The sequence below is a fragment of the Ictidomys tridecemlineatus genome, unplaced genomic scaffold (genome assembly GCF_052094955.1).
Source record: "Ictidomys tridecemlineatus isolate mIctTri1 unplaced genomic scaffold, mIctTri1.hap1 Scaffold_880, whole genome shotgun sequence".
In the NCBI taxonomy this organism is placed as follows: domain Eukaryota; kingdom Metazoa; phylum Chordata; class Mammalia; order Rodentia; family Sciuridae; genus Ictidomys; species Ictidomys tridecemlineatus.
In genome coordinates this window covers 87,501-103,951 of record NW_027526122.1, presented here as the reverse complement: position 1 = coordinate 103,951, position 16,451 = coordinate 87,501, and the positions used below count along the sequence as shown (strand labels likewise).

Genomic DNA, 16,451 nt, shown 5'->3' with positions numbered 1-16,451 from the left:
CAGAGATTTTTAACAAATTCTATTTTTATGGAGCGGTGGGTGGTCCTTTTAGGGAATTGAACCCAGGGCCTCCTGCAGGTGAGCCAAGTGTGATACTCCTGAGCTACATCCTCAGCCCTTCGGATTTTCTTTAAAAAGCAAGTTTCATGAAACACCACCCAAAGCCTTGTAAGAGAGACCCTGAGGCACGGCTTTCCAAGTGCTGTGGGGCTCCATCTTCCTCCATGTTGGTGTAAAATGGATTGCCTTTATTTTTTCATTTTTAACTGGTGAATATGTTTCCAGTAGAGTGGAGGCAAACCATTTTTCACCAATGCATGGGAAATAAATGGTGGAGCCAAGAGAGAAGTTTAGGACTCAGAGTATATTGATGTCACGATTTAGATCCTGAGGTGGAATGATTGGACCAAGAGAGCTACCACCGAACCAGTCCATCCATGTGAATGGAGTGGATGGGTGGTACCTTTAGCATGTGGGCCATGGCTGGTGGAGACTGCTCACAGGGGACGTGCCTTAGGGACTCCTTAGAGCCTCCTTTCTAGCCACCATGAGCTCAGAAGCTTGCCTCTGCCATGCCCGGCCGCCATTTTGTTCTGCCATCCCTTGGGCCAGAGCCATGGAGTCGGCCAATGAATCACGGACTGGATCTCTGAAACCCTCATAAACGGCTCCTTCTCTCTGTTGGACTCGTCGGGGATTTTCATCCCAGTGACATAAAGCTAACTCACCACAAGTGGCCCTTCTCCATCTGGGAACCTGCCTTAATTAACTCCTGGGCTTGCCTCACTAATTGCCACCCGATCCACTCAAGTCCACAGAGGGAGTCTCTGCGGTCCACCATGCTTCTCAAGGGCCGATAAGGGCCACTGCTGCTTCGTGTTGCAGCCAGGAGTCTTTGAACTAAGAATGAAAAGCGACTCTGGTTTAAACCTGTAGGAACGAGGACGTCCGACTCTACTGAGTGGCATCCAGTCGTCCCCCATGCCTGCTAAGGAAAGTCAAGGAACACGCTACGGTACTACCAGGGGTGGGACCGTGGTGGAGTGACGCTGTTTCCAAACTTCCATGCCAGAAAAAAATAAATGAGTGCACGTAGCTGTTGCTGTGGTTGGAATAGGGTTTGGGGTAGGTGCCCAAGGGTTGGTCCAGAGAAGGAACCTCTTTGGTTAGGAAGTTCGCCTGCCTCAGGCATTTCGTGATTGACATTTCCCCCACCCACAGCTCCTTGTTGGGATGTGGCACAAGCAAAATTAACCTTGGTGGCAGTATATGTATATATATATGTGACCAGTTCCAACGCTTATCCCTCTTTATCGCTGAACGGTAGGGAACACAGTGACTTGGAAGAAGACAGAAGAGAAATCACCAAAAACACGGTTGCCTATTACAGCTCTTTCGCCACAAGAGCAAACACTGTAATCTGAATCCCGACTCGTCTTAGAGCCTTTTGATTTAAAACACAAATCCAGCAGCAAGATCCTCTGCAAACCCAAACTTAGTACTTTGTCTCTAAACATGATCTTGGGATCCGGTTTCCAATTTTAGGGTTTCACATACAGAAAATGAGACCTTATGGATTTTCCCCAGCAGAGAGGGGTCGCCGACATGTTGAAGATATTTAGCTTCAGAGCAAAGAAGGAGAAAGATGCACCTTTTTCCGACACCAGTTGCCTACTGCGATGGTCTCAGCCCTCAAAGGTACATTACCCTACATAAAGGGACTTCAATGGGCAACCCAGTGACATGGACGGGCAGTGTCAAGCTACCCAATCCCGTGTAAGTTTGCATGGCTTCCTACAAGGTCCCTGAGCAAAGAACTGACTGCAGTTGGCCAGACCCTATTGAAGGTCATTGAAATCGAAGGTCATTGAAATTGAAGGTCATTGACATCCTACGGATTTCGGTGCCGGTTTCTCTTATGGACCAGCCTATTGGGAATCTTCAGAGGGAAGAGGGGCCGTCGTCCCCTTTCTCCCGACATGTGACCCAGAGGAAAGAAGGTTCAGACGCCAATCAACAGACCCTGATGTGGGGGGAATCACGCTGGGTCATCGGGTGACTCCAATGGTATCCCAAGAGTCCCTCAAAATGCAAGATCAATTACCGGGTGTCCACCTAAAGTAAAATATAGGCATTTGTATGATATATTTTTATGGGACCCCCGCAGCAAACTCTCTCAGGACCCCCAGCTGGAGAAAGCGGGTGGGTGGTCTCTTCACTGAGCAAGAAGCCGATTCCAAAATGGCAGCCGTACCCTGAATCCAGAGAGCGGCCCCTAGAGGACAGAAGATGGAGAAGCAGCCAGACTGTGACCAACTCCTGCTGCAGTGGCATGAGGTCCCCACATTGTCCTCCCTCCCTCTTTCTTTAGTTCCCTCTTGGTCCTTGTCCCCTGACTGCATACGGCTCCTTGGTCCAGCTGTTAGTGGACACCTCCATCAATTCGCTGGATTTAGCCGCAGACCATTCAATGTGAGCCCTTAGCCAACTGGTCCCCCTTTGGTGGCTGTGGATCTTCCACGAGGTTAACTGGGAACAAAGGGGCTAAGTGAGTGACCCTGCAAGACAGTCAATGCCAACCATAGCTTCTTCCAGAAACAGCTCCAAAATGCAAATCAAACACCCTGGGATCCAATGCCCGAGAGTTGGTTGCAGTTTGCTGTCCGCCAAGGCACATTTTTGCTCTTCATAAACACATAAAGCAACCACCGAATTCAGCTAAGAAAAAGAAATCGGCTCTGCCTCTCCTTAAAAGAGAGAGCGATCAAACCTTGCAAGCAACCCCAGTTCAGCGATTCCTCCCGTGACCTTCCCAAGGTCCAAGCAGCCGACGGCGTTTTTTAAAAAAAAAGAAAATGTAAAACTTTCGTTTCTGGACGTTGTCTGCAAAGCATTTGTCTTCAGCATCTCCCCGGAGCCGAGGCAGATCTAGCAGCACCCACTTATCTGTCTGTGTCTACGACGATGCTCTTTGTTTTTCCGGAGGTAAAAGGAAAGCATCCTTCATTGGGGGGAGAATATTGCATTAAGGAGCATCGAGATGATGCTGCTGTTTCTCTAAATGACAGCAACCATCCGTCTCTGGGCTCCAGACGGGACGGAATTCTCCCTGGCCCTGGGAATCGGGCACTAAGGGCTCTGGGGACACTCGACCCGTCTTGGGGGTGTTTAAATGTTTCATGAGATGCTACAAAGAGCCCTCGAGAGCATTTAGTGCCTTCTTCAGGAATCCCTGATCCCTCCGTTAGGCACACAATACACTCGCTACCCAGCAGGAGGGCATTGACCACGAGGTATTGACCACCGGTTACCGACAGACATGATCTTGACTATTGCCGTGTTATTTCAAAATGAATTCAATAAATAATTGGCGCATGGAGCACAGTGATCCGCGGACCCGTGCTTACGTTAATACCAGGCACATTCTATACTCAGGAGATTTTTTCTTTCCTGTCTGTTACATGATTAAGACATTTAAGTGAATTTGATTGATTTTCAGAGGTAGGGTCTTGGAGAAGTGATTAGGGTTAGTTAAGGTCATCAGGGTGCAGCCGCATGATAGCATCTGGTGGCTTTAAAAGGAGAAGAGCCAGGCACGGTGGCACACCAGTCATCCCAGTGGTCCAGGAGGCTGAGGCAGGAGGACCATGAGTTCAAAACCAGCCTCAGCCAAAGGGAGGCCGTAAGCCACTCAGGGAGACCCTGTCTCTAAATAAAACACAAAACAGGGCTGGGGACGGGGCTCAGGGGTCAAGTGTCCCTGAATTCAAGCCTTGGTACCAAAAAGAAGGAGGAGGAGGAGGAGGGAGAGCAGAAGAGAGACACACACAGGTACACACGTTCCCTGCCTCTCCCCACATCAGGAGAGGCACCTGTCTGTCCAGAAGGACATCAGCAGCCGGCCCTTGACATTGGTCTCAATCAGCTTTGCATCTCTGTGGCCAACGTATCTGGGAAGCACAACCTGAAGGAGGGAAGATTTAACTGGGCTCGTGCTTCCAGAGGATCCAGACAGCTGATGGCTCCATGGCACCAACATGGCGGAAGAGTGCGGAGAAGGAAAGCAGCTCAGCTCATGAAGCCATGCAGCAGAAGACAAGGAGATCCGGGAAGAAAAATGTGTTTCCAGGGATTCCCCCAACGATCTAGTTCTCCAACGAGGTCCCACCTCCCAGAAGTCCATTCCATCACCAATGGATTAATCCATCCAGTGGATTAATTCACCAAGTGGATTAATCCACCGATGAGGTCAGAGCCCTCGGGACACAATCATTGCTCAAAATCTCATCTTGGAGCCTTGTGCTACTGGGCACCATGCTTTCAACACATGAGCTTTGGGGACCTTCCAGATCCAAACCATAAGGATGTTGGAATTCCAAGTGAGTCCAAATAATCCTCTTTTTCTTTTGTATTCATTCAGGCTGTGGTATTGTGCTATTACAACCAGAAAAAAAAACTGATATATTTATCATGCAGGTGTTCTTCTGAATAAGGATTTGTCTCTATAATCACCTGAGTCACTAAATTCTACCTGACATGTGACCCTCGGCTGTGCATGGAGTCCTGAAGAGCTCATTCGCTGGAAGAAAGGGCAGCTAAGAGACATGGGGATGGCATTGACAGAGACAGGGACTTTGAGACTGAGCACTGCTGGTTCTAGAAGATTCTGTGGTTCCACCCACCTCCTAGAGAGCATAGAGACCCAGAGAGAGGCCATGCATAAGCTAGAAAAGGAAGCCCCAGGACCTGCCATCCAAGGCGTCATCTGTATTCACATGGGGGACTCTTCCAGACGCGTGGACCACCATGAACTGAGGGTGGGATGGACGTCGCAGGGGAGATGGAGCAACCAAGAAGGAAGAGGAGAGAGGATTCAACAGAAAGTCACCCCCTGGAGGGATCCACTAAATGCACCTGGTGGAAGACACCTGGGGAAAGAGCCCGTACCCCTCGGTGCTTGAATTTGCAAAGCATCAGTCCAATAACATTGGAATTGCTTCCCCACATCATGCAAACCCAGGAACAAATTCCTTCAATTCCCTCTTAAGGAATCGTCGCAGCCAATTGGTTCCACTACAGAAAACCAAGATGGCGCCTCGGCCGAGAATGACTTCAAGTATCGTCTGTTCCTTTGGCAAGCTGGTGAGGTGGACTTGAATGGATCCTTGAAAGTGTCAGATTCTGGTTGGATATTCCAGCAGTCACTACGATTTCGGTGCTATTTCTCCTTTTCAAAGACATTTGAAATACATAATTGAATGGTTGGTGCCACATCATTTCAGAGACATGTTCCTGTTTATTTATTTATTTATTTATTTATTTATTTATTTATTTATTTATTATTATTTGTGGGGGTATGCCCAGTACCTCCCCAAAATAATAATAATAATAATAATAAATAAATAAATGACACTGAATCGTATGCCCAGCTCTTTTTACTTTTTATTTTGAGACAGAGTCTAGCGAAGTTGATGAGGCTGACCTCCAACTTGTAATCCTCCCACCTCAGCCTCCCAAGTTGCTGGGATTAGAGGTGTGTGCCACCATACCTGGCTTCAGAGAACTATTCTATGACTTAACCAAAGAAATCGTAAAGAATGCCAAGGAGTGGTCAAACCAGAAGATGAATTCTGTGGTTGCACTGTGAATAAGATGTTTAAAATATAATGTGCTTTTTCCAAGTGTGAAATTACCAGCAAGAATTATTTGTCTCAGCTTGGTATTCAGTTTTATTCTGAGCCATATACAGATGGTATTTCCAATTTAAAATGGGTTTCCTGAGGAGAATACCCAATTTTAAGTGGAGATGCATGTGTACCTGGTTTAAACATAAAAAGTGACATTGTATCCAAAGAATTAAATTAGCTGAGATTTTTTAATTGGCCAGATTTTATTGGTTAACCTTTTCCCAAGAATGGCATAATCTGGAAAAAGCCAATCAATTACCCCTTAAGACAAGTGAAAGACTAAGCATTCCCCAATGAAGGTTTGCATATTCTAAATAATAGAGAGAAAATACAGCAGCTAAAATTGTAGTCCGCTCAGAAGAGTTAAGTACAGAGAAGTCAAATAGCGTAATATTCATTTGTGCACATACGGGACCAGGACAAAGGTGGCAAGAGAGACGTCTCAGACTCAGTTCCCATTTGCTCCAAATCACCTCCAGAAACATGCCCTAAAATGTTGCACTGAGGTTCTTCTCCAACCAGATTCTCAATATTCAATGAAGAAAATTTCCTGGGACTCTACAACGAAGGGGAACAGAAAGATAAGTAACACGAGTCAACATGATTCTATTTCCCCTCCCAATGGGAAAGACTCTCAGAAGGATTTTCTAAAGTAGATGAAAGGACTCCACTCATGTGGTTGTTCATCTCTGAATGATAACACAGAACAGCTTCAAGCACAAAATGGCGCCATGCCCCTGGTGGACCAAACTGGTATTGCCCAGGCTCACTCTATTCCCTGCTCAGCTGGATAGAGGTTAGGGAACTAGTGCAAGGTCACTAACTCAACGTGAGCTGCTTGGCCAGGACGTGGACTTCATGGCAAATTGTCCCCAAGTGGAACGTGTTCTACTTCCTCTTAAATGATTGAGTTGAGGTCAACTGGCCTTCACCAACACATTCAGAGAAAATCTCCCACATGGACGGCCCTATGGTACCGAGTGACAGCATGAATGTTCTCTATCAGAACTTCCAATCCCCTGAAAAAAGAAAACGGTAGAGGTTCCCCATTCCAGGAAGAACAAATTCATGTTTTCCAGGTAGATAACCCTACAGTGCGCTTCAGCAAAGTCCTAACGGTGACATTCCCCATTACCCCGCAATACTTAGGATGGCGTGTTTTCCAGACTCACTGTGGAGAGGGAAGAAACAAGGGAAGATTTTTAGGTAATTGATCCTCCGTCATCTGTAACTAAAATATATTTAGTTAATATTTACTACAGTCCACCGCACACCAGGCGAGACATCGAACCACACACACCAGGCAAAGACAAAACCACCAGGTTCCCCATTGATACTAATTATCCTCTTCAGGGATGCCTGCTGAGTCAGAATCACCTCTCTCCAATTCTCACGAAGAAAGGGAATGAGGGAACCCCTGTGATTTTTAACTGTGCGACATGTGCTTCATTAAACAGTTCAGCAAAACACAACAAAAATCCCAGTGACTGCTTCCACTTCATCACGGATGGGATCCCTTCTTCTGCATCATGAAACAAGGGTATTGCAGCAGGAAGAAAAGATCCAAGATGGCGCCCCATGACCAATCTGCTTGATAATGAACCCCAGTCTCCAGCAAGAGTGAACAGCAACCAGACCACACACTGGTGTGTGGGCAGCCACCACATCTGAAACTGGTGCATACGAATCCACATGGAAGATTCCAGAGTCTTTGGAGACCCCACTCATCCACACACTCCCACTTTATCTGAGCTCTACAGTAGACAAATCGATAGATTTCACTGTGAATGATATTGACTCTATACTAAAACTCACTTAATAATTCATGCGTAGATGCATTAGTCTGTGAACCCAAGAGGTTCACCGCGATCCGGCTTCACACCCACAGAAATATCCAACCGTGCCAGAAAGTATGGATTGGCCAACATTTCTGTAAACAGTCAATGATAAACATCTTGGGCTGAGAAAATCATTTGGTCTTTACGGAAGCTTTTCAACTCTGGGACTATGGTGACAGGTCTGGGAAAACACAAATGAGAGTATGGTTGGTTTCTTAAAAAAATAAAATTTGTTTGCAAAAGCTGGGTTGCCAATCAGGCCACATTTGGCTTATCCTATATATGTACGGGGACGTTAGCATTTACTCAAAGTCAAATTCATTTTTCTCCTCCGGCGATCAAACAAAATTACCTTATGCATAAATGACTTATAAAAAGTGCAAGATGATCCATTTAACCAGATACACCTATTTATTAAATTTCCATTCTCGTATGGACCCCTTTGCCTGGGGACGGGGGCTGGGGGTGGGGACCCACACCATAAAAGGCATTTTATTTTATTTGCAAAAATACAAAAGACACAAGACATCAGTTGTACTTACTAACTGGATTACCCTGGGCTCAGGATAGATGGTTTTAATACAAACCATGGGCAGCAATATTAACATTTGCTACACATTTACACCTAATTGAATCTTTGGGCAGGTTGGGGGGGGAAAGCTCATAAGATTTATATTAATTATAGAGCAACTCTGTCAATATTTTGCTCCTCCTAAGGAGGAACAACAGTTTTATTTTTTCAATCAAAATGAGAAGAAAAATACCAGATTTAACCCCATCTTGTTCAGTCAAAGCTTCCTACAGATTTTCCTTTTAAGTGTTTAGGTCTAATAAAGTTTATTATTCCAAGGTAGTAATGATCATAATTACAAGAATAAAGGAAAATAAAGAGGGAAATTGGCTTTCAGCACAGTTTAAAATGTTTGCCAGGATAAATTCAAGCTCTCACTACCCATTCTTTCCTCCCTGAGTGAACTAAAGGCTACCTGGGCTTCTGCATGGAATGCAAACACCTGTCAACACTTAGCTACTAAATGCACCTTCCATTCTACCCCTCCCAGATGCAAGATATCTAAGGAGACTAGCAGACAGGAAGTGACATCATTGGTGGGAAGGGCTGAAAAAAACAGAGCACATAGGAAGTGACCTCATTAACGGGAAGGACTGAAAAAAAACAGAGCACATAGGAAGTGACCTCATTAGTAGGAGGGGCTAAAAAAACAGGGCAGATAGGAAGTGACCTCATTAGTGGGAGGGGCTAAGAACAAAGCCAAGTCTCCCCTTAAGGAGAGTCACCCCCTTGAGAAGGATGGTCTTCCTTTCCCTCCATCCTGTACACAGCCTCCCAAGGTCCTACCCCCCCCCAGAGACCTGGGCCTGAGGGAATCCAGGGACCTCCATCCTGGGCCTCCTCTGCTCTGGCAGAAGTCCAGTGTCCGCCATCTTCCTTCTGGGATTTTGTGAGAAATGGTCCCTGAGGAGCAGACAGACCCAAAGGATTGGTTTTTCAGGACTTTTGATCTCAGGATCATCAACCAAGGGACATGAAACTCTCCTTCGTGGTAGCCAAATAAACAGTAGCCACATGAGCTTTCATTTCAGTGCAGTAAACAATGAGAAATAGTGGGAGGAAATGCTTTGAAGAATGAATGGGATAATATATTTGTTTTCTCTTTTCATTTCATCAGTATCTTTTTGACTATCTCAGAGTGTCCTTTCCATTTATTTGGCAAACATTTTTCAGCTTTCAAGTGTGGGACTGCTATCCTCATGGGGTGTCAGTAAAGGAAAGAGAAAAAGGATCATGTATCGACCTCAGGGTGCCTCCATCCAGCCTCTGTGGTTTATATAAAAAGATTAAAAGTTTTTGTAATTGTGCACATTTTTTTTTCTGCCTGTAAAGAGCTAGGGATAAACCCCAGACCCTGCACCTACTGTGCAGCCTGTGCGCTCCACACCTGAGCTCCACTCCAGCTCCTGATAGTTACACCTTTAAAAAAATCCCCATCCGGTGCTAACCTTGAAAGGTAACTATGAAAACTTCACTTTAGCTAAAGTGCTATTTTCACGCTGTCTTTCCATTTCCAAGAAAACAAAATACTCTTATTAATTCCAACAGACTCCACAGCTAGGAAAAGAGAAAACATTTTTTTGTTGTTCAAGTGTTGAATTTATGTGTTTTTCTCCCACTAAGTGGAAGGGATTTATCACAAGAACCAGACAGATATTTTCAAGCACAATTTATCCCATTTTCTGCGTTGGAAATGTCCTTCACGTCTTAGATGCCTTTGCGGAAGCATTACGATACCGTCAGGTTTTTATTCAGTCGCTGGATTCCAAACAACTCAAGGGTCCCTGAGTCAGACTGATTTGCACAGCTACATTAAATCACAAGCAGTTTAGTAAACGATGTCATTGGGTAATATGTGTGCAACTAAGCGCACTATAAAAATCTCAACATTCAAATTGGCTGGTCTCAGAAGTGCCTTCTTCCCAGAATACCTCCACATCAGCACACACGATGCTCCATATAATACTGGACGTCCTCTCTCCTGGGACACCCTTGGATTTCTTGACTTAGAAATGGAAGCTAGTTTTCAGGAACACCAGCAAGGGATTTTATTCCTGACCATCGGGTGTGAATCAGACCATGTTCTCATTGCAATAAAATTAATCCCAACAGAAGATCACGGATGTGGTTTGGATATGAAGAGGTCCCTGAAAGGCTCAAGTGTCAGATAAAGCTAGAAAGTTTAGAGGTGAAATGATTGGGTTATGAGAGGTGTGACCTGATAGTGGATTAATCCACTTGGGTGGACTCACTGGGTGGTGGCTGCAGCAGGTGGGTGTGGCTGGAGGAGGGGGTCCCTGGGCTGTGCCTTTGGGGTCTCTGTCCTGTCCCTGGTGAGCACAGCTCTCTCTGCTCCCTGGTGCCCTGTCCTGAGCTGCTCTCTTCCTCCAGGCCCTGCCGCCATCTTGTTCTGCTCCCCTTGGGCCAGAGCCATGGAGTCGGCCACCATGGACTGAACCTCTGAATCCATGAGCCCCTAAGTAGACTTTTCTTCTAAAAGCTCATGTGTGAGACACTACAAGAACCTTCAGAGGGGAAATGATTGGGATAGGAGAGGTGTAACCTGCTCAGTGGATTAATCCACTTGAATGGTCTCATTGGATGGTGACTGTAGGTAGGTGGGTGTGGCTGGAGGAGGGGGTCCCTGGGCTATGCCTTTGGGGTCTCTGTCCTGTCCCTGGTGGGCAGAGCTCTCTCTGCTCCCTGGTGCCCTGTCCTGAGCTGCTCTCCTGCTCCAGGCCCTGCCGCCATCTTGTTCTGCTCCCCTTGGGCCAGAGCCATGGAGTCGGCCCACCAGGGACTGAACCTTGGAAACCATGAACCAAAATCAACTTTTCCTCCTCTAAGTTGTTCTTGTCAAGTCTTTTGTTCACAGCAATGAAAAAAAATGAGTAAAATATTCCAAACTATTAATCTTAAAAGGTAAATTCCACAAGACTATTCCAAACTACCATAGAAACCCAGGGAAAATTGACTCCCAAAACAGTGATTATGAAATCAGAACGTGTTTGGTCAACTGTGCATAGAAAAGTCTATTAAAATGGCATGAGTTGAAATTTTCACGTATTCGTGGAGTCAATTATTTGTAACTCTCAGGCTGCTTTTGTTCTGATTTTATAACCTCTGATTGTTCACATTACAAGGGAATGAATTCAGAAACTCTTTAGGATTTAGACAAATCAGAAATCTAGTCATGGAAATTCAGCCACTTGGGAGCAGAGTTAGTAGACGTGGATGTCCTCACTCACAGGTACATGCATTTTTATGCTGCACACTATACATTATAGACTGGATCCCCCGTTGATTGAGCACCAGTGGCTTTGAAAGAAGAGAGACAGAGAGATCAGAAGGTGCAGATTCATGCCTTCTCCCTACTCCGTGCTCCTCCTGTGCAATTTGATGCTGTGAACCATCTGGGAACCACCGCTGAACGGATGTTATTCTAACTAAACAGTCCGGGAGTTTTGGTGCTTACTGAAGGAGGTTCTGAAGATTGCTACACACGGCTGGTCGGACTGCAAATTAGTGCAAATTAGTGCAGGATAGAGATTCTTCAGAAAATTGGGAATGGATCCACCATGTGACCCAGCTATCCCACTCCTTGGTTGATACCCAATGGACTTAAAATCAGCCCACACTCCAGGGTCACAGCCACATCCATGTTTATAGCAGCTTCATTCCCAAGAGCTAGACCACGAACCCAACCTAGGTGTCCCTCGATAGATGGACGGATAAAGAACATGTGGTATATATACTCAGTGGAATATTACTCAGCCTTAAAGAAGAGTGAAATGATGGTATTTGCCAATAAATGGTTGGACCTGGAGAATATCATGCTAAATGAAATAAGCCAATCCCACCAAACCAAAGGCTGAATATTGTCTCTACTACGCAGACGCTAATTCACAATAAGGTGGGGGGGTCACTAGGGAAGAATAGCGTTACCTCAGATTAGGTGGAGGGAAGTGATGGGAGGGGAGGGGAGGGGACGTGGGGATAGGAAAGACAATAGAATGACATAGACATTGTTACTGTATGCATATGTGTGACTGCATGACTAATATGATTCTGCAACATGCACAATTTTTTTTTTTTTTTTGCAAAAAGATCTCGAGGCAAGAACGCATCATTTATCACTGGCCATCCACCCAGCTGAGCCGTCCGTCCACTGGCTGTCCATCGGGACCCATTACTAACCAAAGCTCTACTCAGAACGTCACAACAGCGTCTCCACCGCACAGCCCTAAGGTGAGACCCATCACAGCGGAGACCAAGAAGCAGCAAGCAACCTTCTGTGGACATTGACTGATCAAACCCAGTTGGTTTCAACGGCAGATCCCAACCTCGTGCCTGAGGTTTAACAATGAACGCACCCTTCGAGATGCAGAGGATCCCCTCTGCTTCCCTGATTGTGCACTGCATGTGACGCTCCCTTGGGGTCTCAAAGTAGGAGCCGTGGCTCACCCATGGGACAGAGCCCCTTTCTCCACCTACGGCCACCATTTTCCTTTTGTATGGGGGCATCCTGATCCCATCAAGATAGTGGAATTCCTAGAATTCCTGGTTCTCTCTCTATATAAATAGTCTGATGAGAATGTCTATATTCATGGAATTCTCAATAAATAGCTTTGATAAAATTTATAAAAATGTGTACAAAATACACACTCACAAAAAAAAAAAAAACAGATGATGAATCATCTTCTCACATTGGACGTCTCCATTTTGACAGGTACGTTTCAGTTGTAGCCTAAAAATTGATGAGAAAATTGGCCAGAAACCCATATTTAAGCAACACAGTCATGGATGCTGCCTGTGTAGGGTGGGAGTTGGCAGCGGAACCATGAAAAGCCGTGAGTACTGATTTGGAATAGATTAAAACATAACAGGATCCTTTCAAATATTTGAGTTTGGGGAAAAGAGTCCAGAATTTGCATCATGAAATATTTCTACTACGGACGGCTAACAAGAGTACGCCGTAAACATTTCCTACCCATCTCTCTTTGCTTGGGTTCTAGGCTGTTTGCAGATTTCTAGATCGCGAAAAGGATCTCGAGGTCTCAGTGGACCTCAGCCTGCATCAGAAACATGTGTCTGACATTCTGGATCCCTCTGAAATGGCAACAAATGAATAGGGTAGAGTGAGAGAGGGTGGCCCCGGTTCAAATGGCCCAAGAAATGTTTGGTTCGCAGATAACCAGAGGTTTTTATGCTATCACATGTGAGCAGGGAGCAAGGATGAACTTCCAAGAGATCGGCACCAACAGGACAGAGCAGAGTCACTCATTGGTGCCCTCTAGGACAGAGAGGCACTCTGATTGTGGCTCTGGGGGGGGGAAGAAGTCATCCTAGGGAATTCCAAATTGTCCTTATGGACACTCCAAGTGAACTGGTTATGGTCACCATTACGTTTACTGTCAAGAACTCAACTAGGTTTCCAAAGCAGTTGCCCCCAACGAGCCTGATTTCACCAGGCGGATAATGCACGCACCGCCCGCTGAGAGAACGGCTTCAACAAAAGATGACCAGCCAGGAAAGCACTGAGACTCATTTGCAGGGAACAGGGTTGGCGGGAAGAAGCCACGGACCCTAAAAGACGTGCCTCTATGAGGATTTCTGTGGGATTCAAGTGAAATGCATGTGGACGCTTCCAGCCAGCAGATTCCTCTGGAAGACCTGCCATACGCAATTATTGAGTACCGAGGGTTTCCTGTCGACACAGTCCTCATAGCCTACACACATCCTCCAGAACACACTCAACCGTCTCTAGATGACTTATAATAATGCTATTAAAAATGCCACGTAAATACCATCATTCTATATCGTTTTGGGAATAATGACCAACCGTGGTACGTGTTCAGTACGAACGCCATTTTATCAGATATTTTTTGATCTGAGATTGGATGCGTCACCTGGAGCAGAAACGTTGGATACACAGGGTCCAACGTATTTTAATTCAGATCAGACATTTTCCGCACTAGTGCTAATTTCCCGCTCTCCTCCCAACTTGCAGCCTAAAGACTCTTCAAGGACATCTCTCCCCGATGTCAGAGCCATGGTGGACCCAAGGGTTACCAGGAGACTGACCAGATGCAGGGGCTCAAGATGGTGTGGCCTGAATATTGGAGTTTCTAGTGTCCCCCAGGTGTGGCCGATTATCCTGGGACAACGTCCATCCTGAGGGACAGTTTCCTCCTTTAAAAGACGTGGAGATCTGATGTCCAACCCCAACCCAGACCTGAATCCTTCAGGCGATCCTCTAGACAGATCCCAATCCCATCCTCCTGGAAATTACATTGGGACAGCACCTGTCAATCTTCTATCTGAGCGCCAACCCAATGGGTAAAGGAAGACCCAAGAGAAGAATGGAAGTTGTCAATGTCACAGCAAAAAAGCACACAACTCTCTGGCCTCAGCTCCATGCAGAAACCTGTCCATAGTCAAGCCCTCAAAAAAGCCCACAGTCCAGATGGACACTGGTTCTCTGGCCCCTCAGGGTAGCCAGCACCATGGTGGCCGCCATCTTGGATTGGCCCACACGCATTGTGAAGACTCACCATGACACTGTCCTTCAGCCCGGGTGCCTTTCAAAACGCCTTCATGGAAGGCTACTTGATGATCTTTTCCATGTCAGCACATTTCTCCCTAAAAAAAAAAAAAAAAGAAAAAGAAAAGAAAAGAGGAACATAGTTTCTGCACTCCATGATGGCTTCAAAGCCGATATTGGGTTCCTTGTGAATTTTCTTAGGGTTTGCTGAAGAGGAACTAGCTGGTCATTCTGGACTGGGACCTCAGTCCGTCAAGGAACTTGAGAGAGGACAGAGCCATGCCTACTTTGTGGTCTTTGTTGCACAATATTGGCACACACGCGCGCAGATTGCAAGCACACCTCAAAGTCATTGCCACACAAGTGGCTCACCGTCACCATTTGGGCACTGTGAACGCATTCTTTAGAATTTACCGTATATCTATGTTGTTTCCAGCCACTTTGAATGAGGAACTCATCATCTTCAGAAAACTAACGAGAAGAACCAATCCAATCCCGAGCCCTCACACATCCCCAGGTCTGATCCTGGATGGCAGAGAGGTCTCCCTAGGGTGGTGGATGGGAACATGCCCACTCGCACACGGTCCCACCCTCTGCAATCCACGGCACTGAAAATGCTGTCTGTTTGTCCAGTACGTGCCCCACAACTGTTGAGCACTTTCCTGGTCATCTCACCTGGGAATCTTCTCTGCACAGAGGATGCTTTTTGCAACCCTAAAACCTTCTACGTCTAAACAGAGAATCCTAACGAGGATCTTGGAGTTTTCAAGATATCAAGCAACCTTTCCATCTCAATAAATATAAGAGCATTCTTAATATCTCTAGAAATTGCTTCTACCTCCATTTTATCACAGGATGGTGTTAAACTCCAAGTTCTCAAGTTAAAAAAAAAATGCTACATGGGTATTTCAGAAAAGTTCTATAAAAATTAGTGTGACTTGGTCGAGTGCAGAGGCACATGCCGGGAATCCCAGCGACTTGGGAGTCTGAGGCAGGAGGATCACAAGTGTGAGGCCAGCCTCATCGATTTCCCAAGGCTCTCAACCATTTGACATGACGGTGACTCAGACTGAGAAATAAACAAGGGCCAGGGATGGATCTCACTGATAGAGTAGCCCTGGTTCAATCTCAAGGACCAAAAAGGAAAGGAAAAAAAAAATGAGATTGGGCATGATTTGTGTCGGAGGGATGAAAGCCTTAATTATGGTCTTAGGCTTGACTTTCTATTTCTTGGCATGATTGATTTTGCTTATAGCTTGGCCTGAGTGCCCACGTTGGCTGGAAATGAAAACCACATCGGTGTGTGTGTCTCTTCTACTTTCAGATGGGACATTGCAAAAATTAAAACAAAATGTGCTCATCACAGCTTGGTGTCTAGGTGTGCAGTCTACATCGACTCCATAGAAAGAACCGTGTTCTTGCACACGAGTTCTCTCTGGAAGGATTAACCTCAAAGTGTTTGCCCTGCACAACAGGAAATCTTCCACCTCTCCTACCTCAATCCCTCTCCTTGCTCATTAGGGCTATTAGACTATTGTCACTGCAGATGGGTCTCATTTCCCTGATACATGTGCTCACGTACTTCCTAAATACATGTGCATTTTTTTTTTCATTTTTAGGAGACACATAATAATTGCACACATTTGTGAGGTATACTGCGCTATTCTGACACATGTATACAGTGTGAAATAGTCCAATCTGGGTAATTATTCTACAACACCTCCTCTATTTATTATTTCCTGGAGATGAGGACATTCAAAATCCTCTCTTGTGGTTTGTTTCTTCTTAAAGGATAATTCTTTGTGGGATTT

The 16,451-nt window shown here is 45.7% G+C and overlaps 1 protein-coding gene across 6 annotated transcripts in view; it reads right to left on the bottom strand.

The window, feature by feature from the left end:
* LOC144374797 (neuroligin-4, X-linked-like) overlaps positions 1-16,451 on the bottom strand; it is a 102,510-nt gene that overhangs the window by 62,034 nt on the left and 24,025 nt on the right. For 5 of the 6 annotated variants that reach the window (XM_078037565.1, XM_078037570.1, XM_078037567.1 and 2 more), the window contains exon 3: positions 14,651-14,738. The exons of the other annotated variant lie outside the window; for it this stretch is intronic. The gene's annotated coding sequence lies outside the window, so the exon portion shown is untranslated. The remainder of the gene's footprint in view (positions 1-14,650; positions 14,739-16,451) is intronic. 6 annotated transcript variants of the gene reach the window in all.